The sequence below is a fragment of the Eleutherodactylus coqui genome, chromosome 7 (genome assembly GCF_035609145.1).
Source record: "Eleutherodactylus coqui strain aEleCoq1 chromosome 7, aEleCoq1.hap1, whole genome shotgun sequence".
Classification (NCBI taxonomy): Eukaryota; Metazoa; Chordata; class Amphibia; order Anura; family Eleutherodactylidae; genus Eleutherodactylus; species Eleutherodactylus coqui.
Window position 1 is genome coordinate 182,128,659 of NC_089843.1, and position 27,309 is coordinate 182,155,967.

General features: G+C 40.9%; 1 protein-coding gene across 1 annotated transcript in view; it reads right to left on the reverse strand.

Annotated features, from left to right (window-relative positions):
• Nucleotides 1–24,041, reverse strand: part of NPFFR2 (neuropeptide FF receptor 2) — a 238,814-nt gene extending 214,773 nt beyond the window's left edge. Inside the window, exon 1 of the mRNA XM_066574898.1 lies at nt 23,817–24,041. The gene's annotated coding sequence lies outside the window, so the exon portion shown is untranslated. The remainder of the gene's footprint in view (nt 1–23,816) is intronic.
• Between the last annotated feature and the right edge of the window lie 3,268 nt (nt 24,042–27,309).

Consider the following 27,309-nt stretch of genomic DNA (forward strand, 5'->3'; position numbering starts at 1 on the left):
TTTTATTTTGTAAAAGTGACACATACATATGCAATATCACTGTAATTATCATGATCCATATAATTACCTCCCCTGTCACTGAACAAAACCCACTATACCAAGACCAACATTACCAATAATAACACTATATAAGGGCCAAGCAATTCCTCCAAACGTTGACCACATATAACCACCACATAGTGACTAATACCACCATTCTGTTACTGGATAAAGACCATTACAAAGATCAATATTATCAATAATACCACTGTATGTAAGGACAAATTATACCCCCACAGCATGACCCCATAATACCACCCTTTAGTGATTAATACCAACATACTGTCATCAATAATAACACTACATGAGGGCCAGTTAATACCCTCAGACTGTGACCACGTAATATCACCAACATATTGCTGAAAAATACACTATACAATTATTCCTCCCCCTATACAGATACCAGCTCTACATACGAGCTGTGCAGACTGTATAAGTGATTATAGTACTATTATATCCAGTGTTCACATCTTCTGACTAGAGTTGCTTGACTTCCGCTTTTCTTCTCCACCTGGCCAAGACCACCATGACGACTTCTCCCTGTATCAACTAGTGTCTGCATAATTTGACACAGACATCTTTGAATCCTCAATTTTCCATGCACCTGGTTTTGTTTTCCAAACCTCTTTATAATATCCCCATCTATCGTGCCGCAAAAAGTAAGAGTGCCAACACAGTAATAAAATTTCCCTCTTTTGATCTCTCTAGGCCCCATACAATAAGTGCTACTTTTAGTGCCCAAAACACAGTAAAAGTGCCCCCACTCAGTAATAATCCCCTCATATGCCCGCTTACCATATTTCCCTAAAAAAAGTGCTACCCCGAAAATAAAGCCTGGTTAGACTACATAAAAAAAAAAAATAGAATACATTACCTAGCAGACTAGGTCCAGGTCCAGGCCCTGGTCCCTCCCGCTCTTCTTCAAAGCTCTGGCGCATCCTTCCTTGCAGCCCTCAGTGCTTGTACAAACAACATCACTTTCTTGTTACGGGATTCATAAATCCCGTCTCCCAGAAGCGATGTCTGAGATTTGTTCATCGACCGCTGCTCAGCCAATCAATGCAGTGCTGGATGAACCAATACAATGGCTGTGATCATCCATTGCTTTCTGGAGGCGGGATTTATGAATTACATAACCAGGAAGTGATATTGAATGAGCACCAAAGACTGAGGAAAGCACATGCTGGAGCTATGAAGAGGAGTGGTAGGACCTGGATTGAGCCTGCTAGATATGTAAAATAAGATATTCCATTTCCACTTTTACATTAAAAGGGTTTTTTTCCATGACTTAAAATTGCTTCACAACCACTCTGTGCTTCCTGATCGCTGCTGACCAGGACATGTGACAGCTGCAGCCAATCATTAGCCACAGTGACCTTCTATAGCTAGTGATTAGCTGCAGTAGTCATTTGTCCTTGTCAGCAACCAGAAAGAACTGAATGGCTTTGTGAAGCAATTTAAAGTCCAGGCTAAACCTCTTTAATTCAATCTTACTAAAGATGTTACTGAAAAATACATTTGCCCTCATCATTTTAATGCACAATAGGTGATTAACCTCTTGAGAAATGCGAGGTCATAGAATGCAATACTATTCTGAATGCTTTTAACTGATGATTTAGACTTGAAGACTGCAAAATGTCTAATAAAATATTGACGAAATTCCAATGAATAATAACTTTTGCTTGGAAAGTATAGTAAATGAGTTTTAAGCAATCAGTGTCCTATTGTATAAAAGTTCTTATGACTTGGATTTCTAGCCATCTATGAGATAATTCTATCATTTTAAGGAATAATGCATTGCTACAAAGCTTTAGAATATGGCATGCCTTTTTTTCTGTTTGTGTGAGCATTATTTTTTTTAACATTCTTGTTATAATTATAATCTATCTCTGTATATCGAAAGGTTCAATAGCATCGAGTGCTCCGGTAATGCCAAGAAAATCCCATCAGAGATCAGGTGTCTCATTAATAACACTGGTGCTGCAAGCACCAAGCATTTTTAAGATGGTGACCTGGATCTCCAGGTCACCGCCTCTGTATTTGTCCTCAAGAGGAAGATAAAGTTGAAGACAATGTCAGCTCCCTACTCTGTCATTTACCCTCATAGGCTGCAGGCTACTTTGGGCCTGCATTCTGCGACAACCTGAGATAGGACTTCTTCACATGCCAGGGTTATATAGTGAGGCTGGGTTCACACAGGGCGGAATTTTGCCGCGGCAAGTCCGCATGCGGCCGCTAATCCCGGGATTAGCCAGCCATGTGGACGAGATTTCTCAGAAATCTCGTCCACATGGAATGGCAAATCCACTGCAGCTAAGCCGGCAGAAGCCGCCGCTGTGGCACGAATTTGCCGACCGCAGCATGTCCATTTTTTTTTCTTTCTGCTGCGGCCGCGCTCTCCTCTATGGGAGCGGCCGGGCCGCTTCAAAGCCGCTGTGGTTTTGCAGCAGCGGTTCTCCTGGCGGAAATCTCACGGTTTTTTGCTGTGGCCAAACCGCCGAGAATCCGCCCTGGGAGAACCCAGCCTGACAGTGTAGTGGCACTTTTATTTTGTGCACATCATTTCGGCGGTGGAGAAAGACACAAAAGGCAGCAATACTGTGTGAGGGGCAGACAGGAGGCACTGTTATTGTGTGTGGGCAGCATAGGCGTAGCGTCAGGGGGTGCTGGGGTCGCCATGGCGACCCGGCCCCTGCGCTCAGGGGGCCCCGTGGCCGCCCTCCGCCATACCCACATGCACATTCAGTGCATATACCCGGCCCTTGAGCTGAGGGGGCCCGGGGGATCGGCGCTGTCGGCCACATGATGGCTGAGGAGAGAGAAGAGAGACGGGAGGCAGCGCCGCAGGTCGGCAAGAGCAGAGGGGAGGGCTGTTACACGTGGAGCCGGCAGCTAATTACAGGCTGCAGACTCCCACGGCGCGGCCCTCCAACTGATAGGCTGCAGCTGTGAGTGGTCACAGCTGCAGTCTATCAGTCTCTGCCGGCCAGCGATTACCAGGGGGAGGGGCTACTGTGGCTCTACTCACCTCCGGAGCGCTGTATGCACAGGACCTGGGAGAAGACCTGTGGCTGCAGATCACATGACCAGGCTCTGGTCATGTGATCAGCCTGGTCATGTGATCAAAATACGGGGGACTTTCCATTACAGGCTGCCCAGAGACTGCTGCAGAGGTGAGTAGAGAAGGAATTATAATTATATATGTATAGCTGGTATAAGTTATACCAGCTGTATATATATATAATTATATACAGGGAATACACAGGTTACACCAGCATGGGACATGCCACTATATACAGGGGGATACACATCCTGTATATAGTGATATGGACCATGCTGGTGTAACCTGGGTATCTACTGTATATAATTATATATGTGCAGCTGCTATAACATATACCTCTCCTGTGTATATATATATATATATATATATATATATATATATATATATATATATATAATTATATACAGGACATACACAGGTTACACCAGCATGGGACATACCACTATATACAGGGGGATACACATCCTGTATATAGCTATATGTACCATGCTGGTGTAACCTGTGTATCTCCTGTATATAATTATATATGTGCAGCTGGTATAGGTTATACCTCTCCTGTATATAAATATATGTACGGCTGGTATAGGTTATACCTCTCCTGTATATAATTATATATGTATAGCTGGTATAACCTGGGTATATACTGTATATAATTATATATGTACAGCTGGTATAGGTTATACCTCTCCTGTATATAATTATATATGTATAGCTGGTATAACCTGGGTATATACTGTATATAATTATATATGTACAGCTGGTATAGGTTATACCTCTCCTGTATATAATTATATATGTATAGCTGGTATAACCTGGGTATATACTGTATATAATTATATATGTACAGCTGGTATAGGTTATACCTCTCCTGTATATAATTATATATATATAGCTGGTATAACCTGGGTATATATATGCATTAAACTACAGCACGCCATGCTTTTTCTTCCGTGAGTGGAAAACCGCAATTTCTTTCCGCTCGTGTAGAGAAAAAAAGGCTTTTCCATAACATGCTATGGGCAGTACGCCCGCTCCATATTCCGCAATGCAAATCCAGCCGTGTGCAGCCGGCCTTAGGCTAATTTCACACGAGTGAGTCTGATATCAGGCCGTGAAACTCTGCCCCCTATCACACTCGGGAACGTGTGCTGTGCACATGGATGTGAGCGGTTGTTGTGTTAAAACCAGCTCGCATCACATCATCATATTCTCGTGCGATGCAGAGAAAAACAAAAAAAACATCGCTCCTGTGTATGATTGTATTCAAAACAATGGGGTTCATATTCATGTGCGATTTGTACATCTTGCAACGCACAAATCTCACGCAATTTGTGCGGCCGTGTGAAAGCAGCCTAAGACATTACCAACAGGTTTTTTGTAGTTAAGGAAAGGAGTCATAATGAGAAGGCTTACGCCAAGGGGCTGCATCATGTTTGTAAATTAGCACGGTTTAGGTATAGGTACGGGTACAGATGGAGGGGGGCCCAGCTGAACTTTTGCACCCGGGCCCCTTAGGCTTTAGGTACGCCCCTGGTGGGCAGTGTTATTGTGTGGAATATGAAGGAGGGACTACTATTCTAAGTGGAACTATAAAGCCACTACTATTGTGTTGTAAACTCTTATTATATAGGACAGTAATGGGGACACTATTATGGCAGGGAGTAATAAGAGGAGAATTAAACAATGCAGAGACGAGTTGTAGTTGGGAGAAGTTGTCTTAGCAGTCTGGGCTGGAAAGAGAAGAAAAAGGAAAGAGAATGGCTGCTATCTGAGAAGACAATCTAGTTCATAAGCACAACTCTCTTTCACTTATTGTATGAAGGCTTGTACATGTTCTAGTGGATCCACTGACAGCATCCAGTGTCACGAACAGGAAGTAATGTTTCAGATTCAAATAGTTGATGGATGCATCGTAACAGGGGCTAATGCTGCTTGTGTTCCCAATGAGTGTAGCATTTTATGAAAAAAAGAAACAGAAACAGGACTGAAATATCATCACTTATTATAATAATTTGCATTATACGTATTTGTGAATAATATTTTTAAATATACTGTATGCCCCCCTGCACACGGGTGGAAATTCCACGGCGGGATTTCCCGCATAATTTCCACCCGTACCCGCCTGCATAGGATTGCATTACAAAACGCAATCCTATGCAGATGTCCATGATTTGTCCGTGCGAAAACACACGCGGAAAACAAATTGCGGTATGTTCTATTTTTGTGCGGGTATAGCAGAGGCCTGCATAGAAATGTCAGTGGAGATGGGCCTCCTCCGCTCTGCGCATGCGCCGGCTGGCCGGCAGCGGGCGCATAGGAGGAGACGGAAGACGCCGGTAGCGAGTGAGACACAGGTCTCTGTAGCGGCAGAGGTCCGCATCCTAATGTAAGAATTCTCGCAGCGGGTTTCGACCCGGCTGTCTGCAGGCGGCCTATGTCAAATACTTGTGTGATTGGGAGTAAACATTTGTCCAAACCTTCATTTGCCCAGTTACTGCTCTGTGTAAAGGTGCCGGCAATCAGTTGACAAAAGAGCAAATGCTCTTTTCTTGGATGCCAACATCTTTTATGTAGGCTTACTGATAAATGAAGGGAATAGGGCAGGAGTCGATTTACTATATGAAATGTGATTGGTTTGCTTATAAGGGTATGTCTTTGAGACATGCTTAACACTGGTTAAGTTGGGAATGTATGTGATTGCTTTGATTGTCAATAAATAATGTAATTCTAGAAATCTTGTGGAGAAAAGTCTTGGAACTTCTAAGAATAGCAAGCCAGAGCACAAGTAGGGTGATAGGCAAACATGAGGGAAGAATGTTCAATATAAAGAGCAAATCTACTGTAAGTCGAACATAATACTAAGATAGTGAATAAACTGCTTAGAAGTTATGGCTGTACTGCACCCAGAAATGGAATCATCAGGTTCATGTAGGTTACTATAAAGTAGAACATGGAAACACAATAAGATTAGTTTTCGAAAAATTTTGTTTCAGATAGAGGGAGGAAATGAAGTTAGAGACAACTAGCAGACAACCACTGATGTTTTGTAGTAGTGAGCGGGTAATGTCACAGGAAGGGTGAGTTCCCACAGGACGTAAATCTCAGGGGTTGGCCACAGTGAAAAGCTGAGAGATTTCGGCAGGAGAACTGCAGCTTCAAACCCCACAGCATTTTGTTGCGGGTTTTAGAGCGTTTCGGCCGCTGGCATTCCATTGTGGCTTTCTCTCCTCATAGAGAGGAGTGAGGCCGCAACAGAAAAAAAAAAGCATTGACATGCTGTGGCTGTCAATTCCGTGCCACATTGCTGGTTCCGCCCTGCTTTGCTGCGACAGATTGGCCGCCCTGTGTAGACAAGATTTTTGCTAAATCTCATCCACATAGCTGACTAATCCCGGGAACAGGAGCCGCGGGCGGATTTGCCACATAGAAATTCCTCACAGAATTTCCGCTGCAAATCCGTCCCATGTGAACCTAGCCAAAGAAGTAGAAAATTGGGTGTCATCAGCGTAGAGATAGTACTTGCAGACTTTCGTTTTATGTATACATTGCATTTGCATAGGAGTGGCTGCCTGCAATTTTGTCATGCACTCCATTTTTGCATCTGTCCCAGGTGGTTCAAGGACAGTATATAGATATGTATCTAGCTTTCCCATTCATGTGGAAGCATTTATTAGCCCAAAGAGAGGTGTCGGCTGAACTAGGTATTCATGCATTAAAGTTCACCTTGATGTGGCAGATTGGCACACACTAATTTGATCAAATTGTGCAGTAAGAACCTTGCATTTTTTAATTGGTTAACAACTGCTGTGCATTTGTATGCAGATATTAGATTGTAAAATAGGGGCACTGTTGGGAAAAAAGAGCAGAGAACCTGGAAGTGAACTCTAAGGAATCCCAACAGTAAAGGGAGAAGAACAAGTAGAGCCAACAAATAATACACTGAACAAAGAGGTCAGAAGAGAGCCAAAAGAGGACAGTATCCCTTAGGCCATTAAAGTGGAGTGTACTACATATGAGTTGTTGGTCCATATTATCAAACACTGTAGACACATCCAGAAGAATCAAAAGAGAATAGTTGCTGTTACATTTGGCAGTCAAGATATAATCTGACACTTAAGAATATTACAGAGGTCAGTAATTAGCAACGCAGGATGGATGAAGATATTTTTTTCCAGTAAAAGATGAAAGAGACAGGTTAAATATTATATGAGGTGATTAGTGACAGCCAGGGAGAGGCTAGATGAGGTCTATAGAGTCACGCAGGTAGAAGAAGTAGAGGATCATGCAGACTTCACAGGTCAAATGCCGAAAGTGAACAAGAGACAGTGTGAGAGGGAAGGGAATCAATGCTTACTGAATACTGAGAGATATTATCCTGCTGGATGTTGTCAATTTCAGCTTTGAAATATGTGGCCAGGTCTTCAGCACAGTGATCTTTGAAACTTTGCTTGAGTCTTTATCTCTATGGCAACTCCTATATGAGCTACAGTATAATAGTTACCATCTTCTATCGTCACTTTTGAGAAAAACAGAGGAGGAATTTATCAAAAGCTTTATGCTTATTTTACTGCATAAAACTGTCACACATTTTGGTGCATGCAATATGTGTACTGAAATTTGCGACTTTTAAAAACTCTCATCACCTTTCAAAGCATCTCTGTAGCCTTGCAGTTTTACAGTCTCTGTAGAGGAAATGTATGCCTAGATGCAATTTCTATATGTCTTAACATCTGTTTGCTGGAGTTAGAAAAATCTGCTGATTACTACAACAGCTTGTTTTTAAAGAGGGGTTGTCTTCATGAAACAGCATTTTTTAAATTAGCCATTGATCATTTGCCAGGTTATCTACACTATAAAACCGCCCAATAGATTCCTGGGATGGGTGAGTATTTTAGCAGCATATGCTGTAGTAAAGTCTATTGTGTTATTAGTTTAACACACATCATGTTAGAAGAGTATGTTAATGATCTAAGAAATGATTGAAGACATCAATGCCAGTAAACAGCCATCCTATTGCTAGCATGGAGAAGTTGACTTTTTGCCATCCATGACAGCCTACAATTACTACTATCAAACTACTAACGACCACTTGTCCGTGAGTATGTATGTGTGTCAGTGCTTCTCATGCTCCGCCCCTGGTGACATCATTACTTTGCCCCTGGTAACATCATTACAGAACCTACAACATATGTAAAACACAGAGCCTGACTGACAAAAGTACAACAAAGTTAAGGCTCTTAGAAGGGGAGGACAAAAATAACAAAATGAATACATGTAAGCCGTCATTATCTCAGACAAAACTCAGCAGTCTTGACAGAAGACACTAACCTACCGCCACCACAGAGATCCGGTGGGCTGAAGGACCTGCGGTGACATCACTGCTGTGGGAGGAGCCATTGTGCAGTTTGGTATAAGAGATCTGGTGGGCTGAAGGACCTGTGGTGATGTCACTGCTGTGGGAGGAGCCACTGTGCAGTTTGGTAAAACAGATCTGGTGGGCTGAAGGACCTGCAGTGACATAACTGCTGTCAGAGGAGCCATTGTGCAGTTTAGTAGAAAGTACTGTATACTGGATAAGCCAACAGAAGCCACTAGGACCAGTGATGACATCACTGTGATGTGATCACCTGTGTGGGTGGAGTCAGGAATCACATGACCAGGGGCTGACCACTGTATCTTGGAGTCTGTTGAACTGGTGATGTCTGGAAATCAGCATGGATGTAGATGTACCACAGCTGTATGGGAATCAGGATGCATGTAGCAGAGCTGTGTGTGTAATGTGTGGGATCAGCATGCATGTAGTAGAACTGTGTGTGTAATGTGCTGTGTGTAATGTGTGGGTTCAGGATGGATGTAGTAGAGCTGTGTGTGTAATGTGTGGGGTCAGCATGCATGTAGTAGATATGTGTGTATAATGTGTGGGGTCAGGATGGATGTAGTAGAGCTGTGTGTGAAATGTATGGGGTCAGCATGCATGTAGTAAATATGTGTGTAATGTGCTGTGTGTGTGATATGTGTGAATCAGTATGCATGTAGTAGAGCTGTGTGTGTAATGTGTTGGGATCAGGATGGATGTAGTAGAGCTGTGTGTGTAATGTGCTGTGTGTGTAATATCTGGGAATCAGAATGCATGTAGCAGAGCTGTGTGTGTGTGATGTGTGGGGTCAGGATGCATGTAGCAAAGCTGTGTGTGTAATGTGTGGGAATCAGAATGCATGTAGTAGAACTGTATGTCTGATGTGTGGGGATCATAATGGATGCACCAGTAGCACAACTGTGTGGTGACAGAAACACTGGTAATATAATTTCCTAATAATTACTAGTCTCTTCATAAAAAGAAGCAATTTAATCAACAACCTTCTTCGATAAAAGACTGTTGGCTCTTTTGGTCTTGGTAATCTTTAGCAAGGACACAAGTAAGACAATGGTATGGGGTTTTGACTTGTTTTATCTTTTGTGAATGTTTGATTTTGTAGTACATACCTTTATAGCATTTCACTTTGCTTTGCTATCTAAGTGAGATTTCATAACTGTGTTGCAATTTCCATTCTGAGGTTCCATCGCAGATCCGGCATAAAATACCAGAAGAAAAAGTGCTGCATGCAGAGCTTTTTTTTCCAGTTTAAAGCTAAGCAGCTGGGCAGAAAGCAAACGGACCAAATTATAGTCAATGGAGTCCGTTTGGCAGTGTTCATTCCATCATAAAATGGAGCAGTTTGTCCACGAGATTCCCCTTTCCTACTCCCCGAATGGGGCAGGAAACTGGAACCCCCGGTGCGCAGATGTGAAACCACCCTAACTTTGCTTCTTGCATTGTACATTAATGCACAGTACAGTATATTAATGCATGTTGTACAGTAATGCACTTGAAAACTCATATTCAATGTTGGCATCTTTCTTGGTGCTTGTATACTGCTGTTACATATTTAGTGAACGTTTCCTTTAGAGTCACAGCGATGAGCACCTGGATACATTTATTCTTTGTTTTAGAGGTATTGTCCTACTTGATTTTTTGCATCACACAGTAAGATGCTATCATTTTTTAAGTGAAGGAGTACAATTAAAGATATTCTCTCTAACTTAATTAATACACATTTTGGGCATGTCCCTGATGTTAAAGAAGGCTGCTTAGTTTAGAAGCCACAATGTCAAATACTCTCTTCTGAAAAATTCTAAACTAATAGAGGAAAATAGATGTTCAGGGCTTTCATCCATTATCCTGAGCCAAGAGTGGTGCCAAAAAGCATTCTTCACTCTGGAGGCCAGAACATGTCTGGGAATGACAAGATGGACTGTTCCTTGATTTTAATGGGCAAAGTTGCTGCCAGTTTTGCACTGATTATAGCTGATCACTAGAGGTCCCAGCAGGGTGACAACCTGTAACCAGCTTATTAACACAGGAAGCTTCTTACAAAAAATATATTGTCCAAATGAGAAACCCTTCAACTTAACTTCTTTGTGCTAATATTTTACTATCCTTTTCTTTAAAAAAAAAGTATATTAATAACTTAAATATATTGTACATACATTGCTGCACAGTTCTTTACTCAACATCACTTTCTATAGACTCCATATTCACTGTAAAATAAAGTATTCTCTTATACCAGGAGATATCTGCATGCAGGCTTATTACATTATAAGCAGCATGATAAGATATCACACTTGTGTCCTATTAAGATATATGCATCTATAGATTTATAGCTGCCTACTCTACATAGAATGGGTATGGATTGCATATGTTTAAGGTCCTAATTCCAATTGCTACCTCTTATTAATCCACCAATCTTGTTCTTTTCGTGTACTAGAAGCTTTTCTGAAGAATCTAATGCATGCACCTGGTCAATTACATCTCAGTCCTGAGTACATCATGGAATTGTCACACATCTTCTTTCTCTTTCATTGACTTGAACCACATTTATCCAAAATCATTAGTCTTTAGTCATATAATAATCTAAGTCAGGTTTTCTATTGTGCAAAAAGGTGTGTAGTTCTTCTATATTACGCTTGGATGCATTTTACAACTACCACTTTTCCACCTTTTTACCGATTTATATGATAAAAACACGTTAAAATAGGGCTGCACAGCTCTAAGAACACCATGACTTTTGACTTAGGACTAATATATTTAATAATCCATATTTATTGACCAACATCAAGCTCATTTCTTGCTTTAATTCACAGTAATTGCCAATAGATTCACAGTAATGTACATAGAAAAATTAATGGCAATAATCAGTTCTGAAATGTCTCCTACGCTAAAGATGATGTTTAAAATATTTCAAATTACAGTTCTCATTATTATAGTTCATAAAACAGCAAAATTCTATGTTTAGGTCCAATTCTGGGAGCTACAGAGGATACCATTCAAGTTGGAGGACAGTACAGTGTAGCTGCGGAGATGTTATTTTCAAGATTCTTCCCTTTGTTATCACAGAAAACAGCAATAAAAGATGTAAGATTTACCAACCTCTTGTATCACGGATCTATGGTCAATCTAACAGCATTAAAATCAATTAGTAATATAAAACAGAAACGAGTTTTCTTGGAATAAGATACTGTTTTATAAAGTCTGGAAAGTGATATTTCTTTGAAGTTATAACAAAGTCAACTTAAAACAGAAATTACTCACATAGCTCACTTCTGTAACATAATGAAGATTACAAGGTTCATCTGCTTTTTATAAATCTTGATTATAGGGTCAACCCTGTTCCATAGACCTTACTGTAGCATATGACATCATGGATGGCTTCCCCTTCCCACTGCAAAGAGCACATCTTAGGCCTCATGTCCACGGTCGGGTCAGATTCCGCATGCGAGAGCCTGCAGCAGAATCCGACAATGCCAACGGCCGAGGACCCTGTGTACCTGTCCAGATCTTCTATTTTCTGTTCTGCAAATGTTTGCTGAAGTGCCAGCCAGGGTGCCCGCGCACATGCACAGTACAGTTTTTCCTTCTTAAACTTCTGCTTTCCCGCGGAATCTGTGGCACATCCCTAATGTCAATTGCAGATGAGCCTTGGATCGAATGACTTCCATTGCCTTTAATAGTGCTGATATTTGTTTTCTGCATGCAGAATCCGGAAAACAAATCCGCATTTTTTTTACTGAGTTGCGGAAGTCAAATGGGCGGCTTGAATTGCGGGTCACCCGCGGGGATTCCGCAAATCAAATCCGCCTATGGGCATGAGGCCATACCCTGGTGGACATGATGAGATTGTGTAAAATATCTATCTTGCAGCTGTCACTCCCAAGATTAAGCCCATAGGTACATACAGTATATACTCATGATATGAGTCCTTAATCCTCTGAATGTGGGACATTCACTTTGCTGCAAATGAACGCAGTAGTACAAAAACTTTTGACTTCACAAACTCAATTGGAGGCTATGGCCATGTGTGCTCTCTTTAGAGTTGTTTCACATCTACATTGTAATCTCTGGTCGGAGGTTCCGTCACGGATCCGGCATAAAACACTAGAAGAAAAAGCACTGCATGCAGCACTTTTTTTGTGTCTGAAAGCCAGGTAGCAGAGCCAAAAGCGAATGGACTCTATTATAGTCAACTGGGTCCATTTGGCGATCTTTGGTTCCATCCTAGGATGGAGCCGTTCGGCCACAGGAATTTCCCTTTTCTGCTTTCCGAACAGAGCAGGAAACTGAAACCCCTGACTCAGATGTGAAAACACCCTTACACATCTTATCGCTCTTAAGTGCTCAAAATCCATCATTTACATACTGTATAGAGCACAATGGATGTGGACGAACCTGCTGGATTTAAATTGGCAGAGCCTCTCTTAGATGCTGTAACAGCTAGGGCTCTCTCTGGTACTGATATCCCTTATAGTTCGCTGTGTGTTATACATTATAGTCTATTAACATAATAGCCTGATAAATGATAATTAACAATGCCATCTGCGTAGTAACAAGAATGTGATTGTTCTTTGTTTTAAGCAATACAATAAAAAATAAATGTTCCAGCTCCTGTTTTTTCATACTTGATATTAAATAGTGTGATCAAGTTGAAAGCATTCCTCCAGGTAAAACTAAAAACTTCTCAGTACTTTTAGAAGCTCATGTACAGGATTTATGTGAAGCCTTTACCTTCAAAGCTCAGTTGTTTGTATCACAGGCAGGATTTCTATGAATTATGTGAGGCACGTGAAGCCTTTCCCTTTACAGCTCAGTTGTTGATATCACAGACCTCTCATTGTTCCCACTTCACTAACAAGACGTTGTTGAGCATTGTCTATCATATTTCTAAGGGCTCGATTACACGAGGGAATTTGCGCAGCTAACTTACACGCACAAAAAACGTGACTATTAGAACCAATGGTTTCCTATGAAAACATTCAGAAGAAGGAATTTTAGCCATGCCAAAAAATCACACCTAAAAAATAGTCAGAAGAAAAAGAGTTCCAGCAGCATCAGTGGTGCTAATCCAATATTGATTTTATTCTCCCATCACACAAGCAAGCGACGTTTCGGCATGTTGCCTTTCTCAAGCTTATAACAAAATTCCTTATACCCCCATTTATATAGACCAAGATTTAAAACACATAGCCAATCAGTAACAAAACCCAAATAGTTACCACCTCCATCACAGGTGTCACAAAATACATTACATAGATTATCTTGCTGGTGCCGATGCTCCAGCTTCTCGCCCACTCCTTCATGGCTCTCAGCGGGATCTCCGATGACGTCACTGTTGTGAGGTGGAGAGTCTCGCGAGAGCCTCTACCTATTACTCTCTCCATAATCCTCTATGGGCGCATGTGCGGAGGCATCCCCCGCCCATAGACGTGTGATACCTGGGTAGCTAAAATAGGACATGAGTGACTGAAATTCTCTGCTGCAAGAAAATATAGATAGATGCTTGTATTTTAGACATTAGAAGTCAATAGGATGATTTCTACCGACTGAGTTAATTCCGAACAGCAACACATTTTTTCGGTAACACCCAGCTCCAGATCGTGCGAATAGGCGATTTTGCCGCAAATTAGGCTAGGGACTGGACTGTATTAGCCAGCAAGTTCCCTCTACAATTTGTGATAACCTACATGGGTCAGATATTTAATCTATGTTAGCCGTACCTGTAGCGGAGAATTTTTCTAGCCACGGACATAACATAGAACATATGAAAGTTACTATTCAAAAAGGCAATTTCAAATCTCAGCGTCACAGAAGAATTTGGGAGTACATGTTTATAATTATCCTGGATACTCTCAAGAATGGACTGAACCTGGGAGGGAGCTTTTTGCATCAGTGGAGAATATGAGAAATCTAGAGCAGAGATAACACGCTGGCCTGGTGACCCTCTAACACCAATTGAAACATCATAAAACTTTCACATCCCTGATCAGTGGACTAATTAGGTATTAACTCATCTACTCATTCTGTTCTGGTATTGTTTTAAGTGCAAATTAATCACACCAGGTCTGGGCCTTTTTACATGTATGTGTGTGTAATATATATATATAATTTTTTTTTTCCAGATCTATTCCATTTAGCCTTAGGAAGAAACCTGGGTAGGTTTCAAAGCTCACATTAACTTCATGTATGCCATTAACTTTTGTTAGCCATTGAAAGGTATCATATCTACAAGATTACTTGGTTTCCCGTGCTGAGAACTATCATATTTTAGCCATATCTATAGCATGTTATTCTCTGTATATCTCTGTTGGCAGTAATTTGTGTACCCTTCTAGTATGACTGAGTAAATCTAATAAACAGCATAAGGCGCTTATTTTTAATCCTAGACCCTAGACCTTTATTTCTAGACTGAGGTACATATCCTTAAAGGTTTTTTAATGGAACCATGGAGGTTCACTTTAACATATTTCACTAGAGTGAAGGTGTTAGTAGTTGTTTTCCAAAACCCCAGACAGGTTTGTAAAAACTTTTCAAACTATATATAAATGAATACAACAACAAATCTAAAAATCAATACAACACATATAGCTCACATCTGAAACTGCAAATTGTTATGAAATGACTCCAAATGTGATACTTTGTTGCATCGTGTCTACAGCCAATACATAGAGGTGAGATAAGTAGAGTTAGCATCATTTTTGCCAAGAGGGGGTCACCATGCTTTAGCAAAAGAAGCAATTTCTTTATTTGTTTTTTCTTGCCTTTTTTCATATTTGCAGCTAAATTCTATTACCTGCTTCCCAAGAAACAGCCACAAATCCGATTACTGTATATTGAACAGTAAATGCTATGCTGGAAGCAAAATAACAAATACAGTTTCTGCTTTCTATATTGCTGATCACTAAAATACAGTACTATCTAAGTTCATAAGTATTTGAAGTTCACTAATCAGCAATTTTTGTTTAACCTTTTCTATACATTTACAATGACGAACTGGTAGTTCAGCTAAGATAAGAGCATGTCTGATCTATACTTAACACATCATTTAAATGCATCATTAAATACCATACTGTAGCTATGTCATGCAAAGTAATGTAATAGTTATTTTCTTTCAAAGAAATGACAGATGCATGTATTTTATGAATAGAAAAAAAGGTAATGGGTGCAAACAGCCAGACTAATAGTGCCTGTACAAATGGAGACTAAAGGATGAAAGATTCATTAATGAATATGACACTGTGAAAAAAAACATTACAGTAGAGGGCTCATCCATGGGTGTGTGCTTTATGAATCCAGCCTATAGCTAATTTACACATGGCGAATACGCTCACCGCTACGGAGTGTATTAGCTCATGAACTGGGTTTTTCTTTTTGACTATTCAAACTCCACACCATTGCAACTCAAAATGGAATAAAAACATGCCCATCTGTTTAAGCCCATTTGCACTAAATGATTTGGTTCCTAATTCGAAGTACTTCCAAAGTTAGAGAACTCCAGTAAGGAAACATTGACTCTGTCTGACCTGCATTGCCCATATTTGAAAACAAAATGTAAATATCAGGTGGACATCTCTATATGTTACCATTTGACAATATAGAAAACTGGCCAATCATATTAAAGTCATCTCTTCCAACTCAGCTAAATAATAATGTACAAATCTGAAGGACTCAGCATCAAAATATGACTATTTAATCTGCTTTTCCATCTCCACCTACAAGTTATGCTATAATACAAATTGCCAGTCCTCAGACTTGAGAGCTGCTTTTTCTGTTACCATATTCATAGCTCCTTGATGGAATAAATGGCAACTTTGCAATGTCAAGGACTGCCACCTCTGTTTGGAAAAGAAATTCACAGGTTATTTAATGTGTTGGTAGGTACATGACATGCTGAAGCAGCTTTCCGGTTTAAGAACTTTTGCACCAGATGCCTGTAGTTTAACAGGTGGCTGCGAAACCAGGGTAGCTATAGTCAAGCCTGAATTTTTGGTAGACTGAATTATACATTTAGCCAGTGGTATGATGAAGATGTATAATTAAAAAACTTCATTAAAATTTAAAATCTAGCTAAAGAAATATATTTTTTACTATTGCAGCTCAGGGGTAGATGGGGCTTGCACTGATTCTCATTGAATAGACCTAGAAGTCAAGCTTATCTTCAGGCAATGCTTTATGGGGCAAAAAAGTATGCAAATTAGCTAATGTTCACCAAACTAGAGATTATGTGTCGCTCGTTCTTTGGAAGAGACTCTATTAGGCCGACATGCGATAATTTGTTGACTATGACAGACAAGGGTTTCAGACCTGGTACTTCTGGCAGGCTCATAAGACAAGAAATAAAAGTAATGGAAGGAAGAATTGTTCTTTTAGTCTTAGTATGTCACAATCAGGTTCTGTTCATGTCATATTAAATGAAATATAAACCACATGCTTTGATAATGACCATGTAATTTACTGGTGTCAATATATTAAAAATATGACACTCAAGCCAAATGGCATTTTTATGAAGTCCCTGCATTAGTTGTAAAGGTCAGAACAGGAATAAACACTATTCATCCATGTGATTATGGGACACCAATCCCCAAGCTTCAAACATCATGTGCAAAAAAGGATCATTACTAGAGATGAGCGAGCACCAAAATGCTCGGGTGCTCGTTACTCGGGACGAAATTATCGCGATGCTCGAGGGTTCGTTTCGAGTAACGAACCCCATTGAAGTCAATGGGCGACCCGAGCATTTTTGTATATCGCCAATGCTCGCTAAGGTTTTCATTTGTGAAAATCGGGGCAATTCAAGAAAGTGATGGGAACAACACAGCAACGGATAGGGCAGGCGAGGGGCTACATGTTGGGCTGCATCTCAAGTTCCCAGGTCCCACTATTAAGCCACAATAGCGGCAAGAGTGCCCCCCCCCCCCGCACTGTCAGCATAAAGATCGTTCTCCTCTGCCACAGCAGTAACAGCTGTGGCGGAGAAGAACGATGTTTGCCCATTGAATTCAATGAAGCCGGCAATACAGCAGGTTCCACTGAAAGCAATGGGCTGCCGGCGTGCGTGGGATGAATTGTCGGGAAGGGCTTAAATATAGAAGCCCTTCCCTGCAATTCATCCAGAAATGTGTAAAAATAAAAAAAAATATACCGTATATACCGGCGTATAAGGCGACGGGGCGTATAAGACGACCCCCCAACTGTCACCTTATACGCCGGGAATACAGCGGAGCAAAAAATAAAAATCATTACTCACTTCCCCCGGCGTTCTGCGGCGCTGCTGCAGGATGTCGCTCCCTCCTGGTCCCCGGCAGAGCATTGCTTTCTGGACGCAGGGCTTGAAATCCCCGCCTCCAGAAAACACACGTGCCTTCAGCCAATCACAGCCAATGACAATGATGTCATTGAATGGCTGTGATTGGCTGACGGCGTGTGTTAGCTAATCACAGTAGCTTTCTGGAGGTGGGGATTTCAAGCCCTGCGTCCAGAAAGCAATGCTCTGCCAGGGACCAGGAGGGAGCGACAGCCTGCAGCAGCGCCGCAGAACGCCGGGGGAAGTGAGTAATGATTTTTATTTTTTGCTCCGCTATATTCCCAGCGTATAAGGTGACAGTTGGGGGGTCGTCTTATACGCCCTGTCGCCTTATACGCCGGTATATACTTACCTTGTCCCGGCAGACGGAGTTCAGCGCGGCCGGCCTACAGTGGGTGTGAAGGGGGTGTGAGTCAGACCTGCCCCCTGATTGGCTCAGCGCTGAGTCTGACTCACACCCCCTTCACACCCACTGCCGGCCGCCACGGCTGAACTCCGTCTGTCGGGACAAAGTAAGTATATATATATATTGATTTTGTTATTTTAACACATTTCTGGATGAATTGCAGGGAAGGGCTTGTATATTTAAGCCCTTCCCGACAATTCATCCCGCGCACGCCGGCAGCCCATTGCTTTCAGTGGAACCTGCTGTATTGCCGGCTCCATTGAATTCAATGGGCAAACATCGTTCTTCTCTGCCACAGCTGTTACAGCTGTGGCAGAGAAGAATGATTTGTCTTCTATATGTTCTCAATGGGGTCGGCGCTGCTGCCACCGGCCCCATTGAGCGCATATAGAGAAGAGAACAGGAATCGCAGATAGGTGCGATCTGCGATTTCTATGGCCTAAGAAGGACCGTTGGGGTTCTTGAAGCTTAAAATCACTCCTAACGCTCTCCCTATAGCAGCTCCGGCACCAACAGCACTTTCCCTGAACTATGTCAGAATGCATCTGTGGCGAGCCGCGGGCGGGCAGATTTTAATACTCGGGTGACACCTGATCTTGCCAGCCACTCACTGCAGGGGGGTGGTATAGGGCTTGAACGTCGCAGGGGGAAGTTGTAATGCCTTCCCTGTCTTTCTATTGGCCAGAAAAGCGCGCTAATGTCTCAGAGATGAAAGTGAAAGTAACTCGAACATCACGTGGTACTAGTCTCGAGTAACAAGTATCTCGAACACCCTAATACTCGAACGAGTATCAAGCTCGGACGAGTATGCTCGCTCATCTCTAATCATTACTGAAGAGGTCTAGAGGAATTTTGCTGCTTTGTTCAAGTAATTCCAACCTTTCTGGAGCTTTGTACCGTACTAGCACTTTATCCATCTGGGATTTCTTGAATAAAGCAGCAATATTCCTCTGCACCTCTTCCATTATCCTATGATCCTTTTCGCATATTTTTTGAAGTGTTTGACAGAATGGGCAGTGATTCAGACTGGGTGTATGCTCCATAATAAGGAGATACTTCTCAGTATTAATAAATCTCCCCACTGTGTAAACTGCATACTCCAGAATTAGCGACACTTTTAAAATTCTAATTAAAAGATAGCATAGTAATTCTGTATTTCTGAAGCTCTTACAATAACATGTGACAGATAGCAACTTTTAAAAAGCTGTAATAATTGCTGAAACAAAAAGCACACACAGATTCAATGTAAAAAAAATGGAAATCAATAAAAGTGTTATCTTAATCGAAATTAGTAGGTCAGCCAATGTTCTACACAGAGGTGTTTCTGAAGTGCTCCAGATTTGTAAGCACTTTAAAATGATTGTCAACTTTAATTAACAATAATGTATTTCTTTGTAGCTGTTTTCAGTGTGTTCAATGGCTAAATCATATTGATTTTAAAGAGAGTCTTGGATGTGGTTTAAATTGATTTAAAGCTGCTTAAAAACAAAGTTACTTTAGAAACTGTCTGCATACCTGATTTACAATGGATAGCTTGAAAGTATCTTCTTTTATTCCTGATTTACTAAAACTATCAATTACACAGCAATGCATATGGACATTTAGAATGCACAATCTATGTTTGTGTATATAGCTCTACATAAATAAATAAATATGCATAACGCTTTCTGCTGTGCAATGCTAGAAAATGTCACCACTATAATTACATTACAAGTTATAATCATTGACTAAAAGACAAGTAGAAAATGCTGCATGGTACCTGTGAAAAGGCACTTTTATTTAAAGGGGTTCTGATATGAAATATTTTTTTATGCTTTAGCAGCCATTGTTCCCTGGTCTGCCTAATGGACACAGGGAACCCACGATTTAATGGCTGCTAAAGCATAAAAACATGATACTTACCTTGTCTCCTGTTGTTGACATCGGGGGGGTCATCTCCCGGCAGGCGCTGTTCCTCTGCTTTTTCCTCCACGAGCCGCGCCGCTCTGGGATCGTGCGCATGCGCAGTGAAGAGGTGCCCTCTGACAGGAGTCAGGACGGGCCGCGTCTCCACTGCGCACGCGCAGAATCTCGGAGTTCAGTCAGGACGGACGGGCCGCCCACAGCAAGCACTGCTTGTGACGTGCTTGCTGTGGGCGGCCCGTCCGTTCACCTCGGAAGTGACTGACGGACGGAGCTGAGCAGGAAGCGGTCATTTTGACCGCTCCTGCTCTGCTTCTACAAGCCACAGAAGAAGATGCCAGACGGAGGGGACATGCCTGGTGATCGGTCCTGGCCAGGCAAGGTGAGTAAAATCTTTTTTTTTTTAGTGTCAGAACCCCTTTAACTCATTAAAAGCGTATGGTAAAAATACATTCCAAATAAAATTCTACAAGGATTGTAACTTTTACCTTCTGTTTTAATTAATTAAATAAATGAAAGCACCTTTTTACATAGACTGTGTTGGATATTGTACTTTACTTTTGTATTTTGCCTTGGAAGCCATCAAACGTTCCTTTGCACTTCGTTCACCCAAAAGCAATCCTCCATAAAAACTGTTAAAAGTTTACGCTATACTAATGTATGAAACTTCAAACCATTTCCCTATCAATGGCCCTTGTGACACCTAATGATCCATGCTAACATGTAACAGTGCTGTACTATGTTACACCGGTGACATCACTATGGAAACAGCAAAGAGTGGCAACCCCCCCCCCAAAAAAAAACAACAAAAAAACAAAAACAAATGTAGATATGTTTGCAAGCATACGTTAGACCTACTTTATTCCCCACATATCATGTACAAATCTGTCAATTACTCCCAATTGCTATTTGGCAACCCGATACAGACTGAATTAGAAATTTTAATACCAGTGTTTATTGACAAAGTGACAATTTGTAGTTTATTGTTAACAAATGAGGAGTAACGGAGAAAATATGATATGCCATGAGAAAAATGTCTGTGAGACTGAGATTAGATTATCATTTAATTAAATTGACAGTTTTTTTTTAATTATGATATTTTATTCAATTTCAGCTTGAAACAAAATCAGGAGGGACCAAAAGTGTCTTTGTATCCAAGCAAACCTGATCTGTATTCAAAATTGATCTGTAGTTTACCTCATTTGGAGTGCTGTCTGAATCTCGCTACATGAGATAGATAGATAGATAGATAGATAGATAGATAGATAGATAGATAGATAGATATGAGATAAATAGATAGATAGCTAGCTAGATAGATAGATAGATATGAGATAGATAGATATGAGATGAATAGATAGATAGCTAGATAGATAGTAGTTAGATAGATACATAGATAGTAGATAGATATGATGTAATAATAATAATCTTTATTTGTATAGCGCCAACTTATTCCGCAGCGCTTTCAGGCATGGATAAATGCAAAACAATACAACAATAACAATATAAGGTACATTGGGTTAGACACAAATGGGTTGAGGGTGGTACAGGAGGTGCAGGGGTTGGGGAACATAGGCAATAGGAAATTTTATGTACAGATCATTTATCAGAAGGCAAACAGGGTGGAGCACCATAGGGAGGGGCGAGGGACTAGGTCAGGAGATTTGGTATGCTTCCCTGAAGAGGTGCGTTTTTAAGGCACGTCTGAAATTTCGTGCATCGGGAATTGTCCGGATGCCTTGGGGTAGAGCGTTCCAGAGGATGGGTGCTGCTCTGGTGAAGTCCTGTAGGCGAGCATCAGAGGTTCGTATTACAGGGGTGTTTAGTCTGAGTGTGTTAGCCGATCGGAGTGAGCGGGCTGGGTGGTGTACTGACAGGAGGGAGGTGATGTATGGTGGCGCAGCGCCATGCAGAGCTTTGTGAGTGAGGCAGAGGAGATATAGATGATGTAGATATATATATAGACATGATATAGATAGATAGATATGAGATAGATAGATAGAGAGATAGATAGATATGAGATAGATAGATAGATAGATATGAGATAAATAGATAGATAGCTAGATAGATAGTAGTTAGATAGATACATAGATAGTAGATAGATATGATGTAGATATATATATATAGACATGATATAGATAGATAGATAGATAGATAGATATGAGATAGATAGATAGAGAGATAGATAGTTATGAGATAGATAGATAGATAGTAGTTAGATAGATACATAGATAGTAGATAGATATGATGTAGATATATAGATAGACATGAGATAGATAGATATATAGATAGATATGATTTAAATATATACCGTAGATAGATACGATGTAGATAGATAGATAGATAGATAGTAGTTAGATAGATACATAGATAGTAGATAGATATGATGTAGATATATAGATAGACATGATATAGATAGATAGATATGAGATAGATAGATATGAGATAGATAGATAGTAGTTAGATAGATACATAGATAGTAGATAGATATGATGTAGATATATAGATAGACATGAGATAGATAGATAGATATATAGATAGATAGATGTGATTTAAATATATACCGTAGATAGATACGATGTAGATAGATAGATAGATAGATAGATAGATAGATAGGAGTTGGGATGTATAAGTGATAGACAAATATCGAATCTTCAGGACTAACCATTGAACTAATATAAATATATCAGTATAAATCTATAGAAAGATATTGGTATATATTTTATTTACAATGTCGTAATATACAGTATGTTGCCTTTCTCAATGAATGAAGGCTATATTAGTTGAAGGTTATTGACTTTAGCCTATTTCAGCTTTACATGTGAATGCAGCATGAGGTAGCTGAAAACTAATTCTTAGCATTTTTCTTTCTTATTAGTCAAAGGGAGTAACTAAATGACTTAAGTTTACATTTGGAATACTTCCAATATTCATGTGTCAATGATATAGAAGAAATGTGAGGCATAATGCAATGATTTCATCTTTATTTATGGACCCATCTATCCACTTATTTACTTAGCTCCAAAATCGTTTTATGGCCAACAATCTAGTGACACTTATGTGCAGCAAATATTAGATCTCTAGCTCAAGTTGTGAGACATTTAGGAAGTGACTACAAGAGACACCAAAGTGCTGTATAAAGACCACTTCTGCTACATGACCCCTACAGTGTCATACTCGTGTTTTCCATGGACTACGTCAAATAGACATAAAATGACAATTTGCTGTAGACATATTGTAGCTGACAGCATCTTTGTCCAACTATTTACCTAAACAGAAAGTCACCGTAACAAGGCATAGAGGTGCCCAAACCCACTGCAATCTAACACATACAGATACCTTTCCTCATTTCCTGTAGCAATTCTTCATATTAAACAAGATGCAGATACAATCATACTATTACATTTTACAACTGTGTTGCACAGTCCATATTCTAGAGTGCACATTTGCAGTACAACAAACTGGATATTAATTCTCAGATAAACTCATCCCTACCTCCAAGCAAGAAGTGTACATTCAAGGACAACTAAGCCAGGTGAAGAATGACACTAAGCCAAGGATGCACTAAGAAAAGCCTCTTCTTAAGAAGCAGAGAACTGATGGTAATTACAGGCTGGCAAGAAGTAAGTGGAAATGTTGAATGGTTTCAAGTACTTTTCACAGCCAAGAGTATCTGTCTAGAGCTGGACTTTATAAGTGTCCTCCCCCTTCTGATTGTAGAATAGGTGCTTGCACTTACCTGTAGTGATGGATCTGGCTCCAGGAGTAGAAGATTTGCTTTTTCAGCAGAATGTATGTCTCCAGCACTACAACTAATATGTCTCTGGGGAAGAAACGAGGCTGAAGCTACTTCCCAGCTCCAGGCTGCAGAGGGAGCAGCTGTTATGTCCAGTGCTGCAGTCCAGCTGCCAGTGTCTCCCAGATATAAGCAGGCAGCGCACAAGCTGCACATCTGCACGTTTTCACCTCCCTTCTTTTTGTTGTTGGTAGTGGAGCTTGTGATGATGACAGGTTCACGTCATGGATTTGTGAAAGAGCTGCATGGATGGTGGGTGTGATTATCCCTGCTACTCCCCTTATGAATAGTTGGTTGCTGAGAGCACTAGCAGCCTGGAAGGAGAGGAGGTGACAGCTCCTACTTGTCACAGCTTCCAAGATGCTAGTTTATAACCCAACGCTTTACTGTTTGCAGTAGTTTAGGGACTCAGATAATGGCACTGGAAAGTTAGGAGCAATGGTGTCACCGATGGTCCATGTCCCTGGATGTCACTTGGCTATGTCGTCTCTTCTTTCACATCACAATACTGCCTGCTGTGCTGATTCTTTGTGCTTCCCTTAATGCTTTCCTTAATTATTCCTTGACTGTATCAGAAAACTGCTCACCGTAAGTGTATGAACTCAAGAGTGAATCATTCGCAGAGAGTTAACCATAAAACACTGGAAGTACAGCTACAGACTGTTAACTAAGGTTAGTGTCACACAGGGTATAAGCGCATTTACATTTGTGCATGTGTATTTTCGCAATGGCAATTGTATATGTGTTTGCACATTTTACTGTACTTTCTGCAATTGCAAAAAAACACTCAACCACGCTTCCATTCATTGAAATTGGCAATTAAGTTAATTAGTTCAATATGTGCTATTTTCATGCACAAATGTGCAGGAAAATAGAGCACACTGACATAAGCGTATTTGTTTGTGCAAAAAAATAGTCAGTGTGCTCTATTTTTTTGCACAAACAAATACGCTTATGTATACAGATCCGTTGAAATAAAGGCTTATTCACATGAACACATTTGTGCACGCAAAATTTGCTCATGCAATATGCAGGGAGTAGAACCCATTGATTTAAATGGGTTCATTCTGGTGAGTGTTTTTTGCACACGTATTTTGTTCATGCAAAAAATTGCGCAGCATGCTGTATCTTCCTGCGCATTTGTACAGTAAGATAGCACATATTGAACTAATTAACTTCATTGCCCATTTCAATCAACAGGAGCATGATTGCCGGCCAATATAGCGCTGGGCGCTTTTATGCCGCCATGAAAGATGGTCCTGGAACTAATCTTCTGGCCAGAATACGTCCGCGGCTGCATAGATTCCTATGGGAGCCAATTTACAGTGGCCCGGAGAAGGGAGGCGGGAGGGAGTTTAGCAGCATTACAAACTCAGCTCTTTTACATTATATGTGCGTCACAAACACAGCTTTGGTACATGACATGCACCTGACAGACATGACATGTGCATGGTACAAACACAGGTCTGCTACATTATATGCATGCGACAGACACAGCTGTGTCACAGTACATGTGCATGTTACAAACTCAGCTCTGCTATATGACATGTGCATCACAGACACAGCATTGATACATGAGTGTGCCTGACAGGCATGACATGCGCATGGTAGAAACACAGGTCTGCTACATTATATGCACGTGACAGACACAGCTATTTCACAGTACATGCACATGTTACAAACTCAGCTCTCCTACATTTATGCTGACTGCACACATTACACACACGGCTCTTGGATACAGTGATGAGCCCCTGGCCATGTGATTCCTGACTCCACCGACACAGGTGATCATATGATGGTGACATCATCACAGGTCCTGGTAGTTTCTGTCAGCCTATCCAGTATACAGTATCCCCACTCCCCTTGCAACCTCACCGCTCACCACCGGCGCCCCCCGAATCTTTTCGCCTGATTAGGCAGTTACTCGAAAAAAGCGATGCTCGATCGAGTAATTGCTCTAAACGAGCATGTTCGCTCATCTCTATTAGGGAACTAACATGTGAAAAATATGTGAAATATATATGAAAAATGCACAAATCATTATAGCTGGCAAATTTATAAAGGCTAAGATAAAAATTGATGTTACAGTGGCGTCTAGTGGCCAGTTTATATAATAACACCTCTGGATTGTTTTACCCTGGACAATCTTTTGATTAGTGGTCTTCAGGTCACCTGATTGTAAAGGGGGGGGGGGCAGGACATTTGAGCACACTCAAGAGAGCACTGGTGAGGCAGTAAGTTTGGAAGTAGCTTAGGAGGAGTGAGTGTGGGTTCCCCTAGCTTACCATGTCTTCAGAGGTGGCAAATGAAGTTCCCTTTACAAGCTTGATCCACAAGTTGATTAGCAGTTGTAGGAGGAAAAGAGCAGAGGTGTTCATATATGAGGCATAGCTAGACAACACACATAGCCCAGAGGCTCTCACCTATGCCTTGCAGGACTATCCTCCAGATATTCTGGAGTCTATATGGGATCTAAAGTTAAAGATCACCCAACTTAAGCACATGGACCCTGCCAAAGGAACCAAAAAGTGACATCTACTGGCAGTCCACACTGTTATTGGTGATCTGATCTTCTCAGACATTTAGTCTAAGACTGTTGATCCTCAAAGGTGGAAAAGGAGAGTGATATTAGGTTAGTTCTACATGGGCGAGAAAATTGCTGCAAAATCACATCATTCTTTCCGAGGTTTTTCAGCATCAGCGATGCTTTTTTTTAAGAAAAATTTTGCATCGCATGACTGCCGCCCATCAGCGATGCTTTTTTTTTTAGAAAAATCTTGCATCGCATGACTGCCGCCCGCAGTAAAAGCATGCATTTTTTTTATCAAGAAAGTGAATAGCACTTGCTAATGTTAAAATCACATTACAAGTTTGTGCGTTGGGATGTGATAAAACAGAAGCTCCATAGGGAAACATGGGAGATTAAAAAAAATGCACATTGCAGAAAGATCGAGCAGGCAGTGATTTTTTGTTCTCGCAACATTGCAACAGTGAAAACATCGCTAAATGGGAAGGAACTCATTGAAAATCATCAGTGTCATAAATCTGCTTTCCTACTCACTCTCGCATTGCCAAAAATGCTTGACCTTATCGCCCGTGTGAAACCAGCCTTAACCCTTTCCAATCCACTGTCTGACATCTGAAGACATTCTGATTAAAGCCTATACAGCTCTGATGTCGGAAGACGTCCAGCAGGGTATTCCCACTGTAGCTTACTGGCTGCTCTGTTGTCGGGGGCCTCTCCAGCATGTCCCATACCCCAGTACTGGCTCTAGCCAGCTGATGGCGCTATTGTATAATGGCAGAAAGAGAAAGCCCCCTGGGAAACCCTGAATCCAAAATTGGAATGCAAAGGGTTAAGGTATGTTGGCATGTGGAAATTGGTAAAAATGACTATAAAATATGTTTATGCAATTTCTCAAAATAACAGATGCAA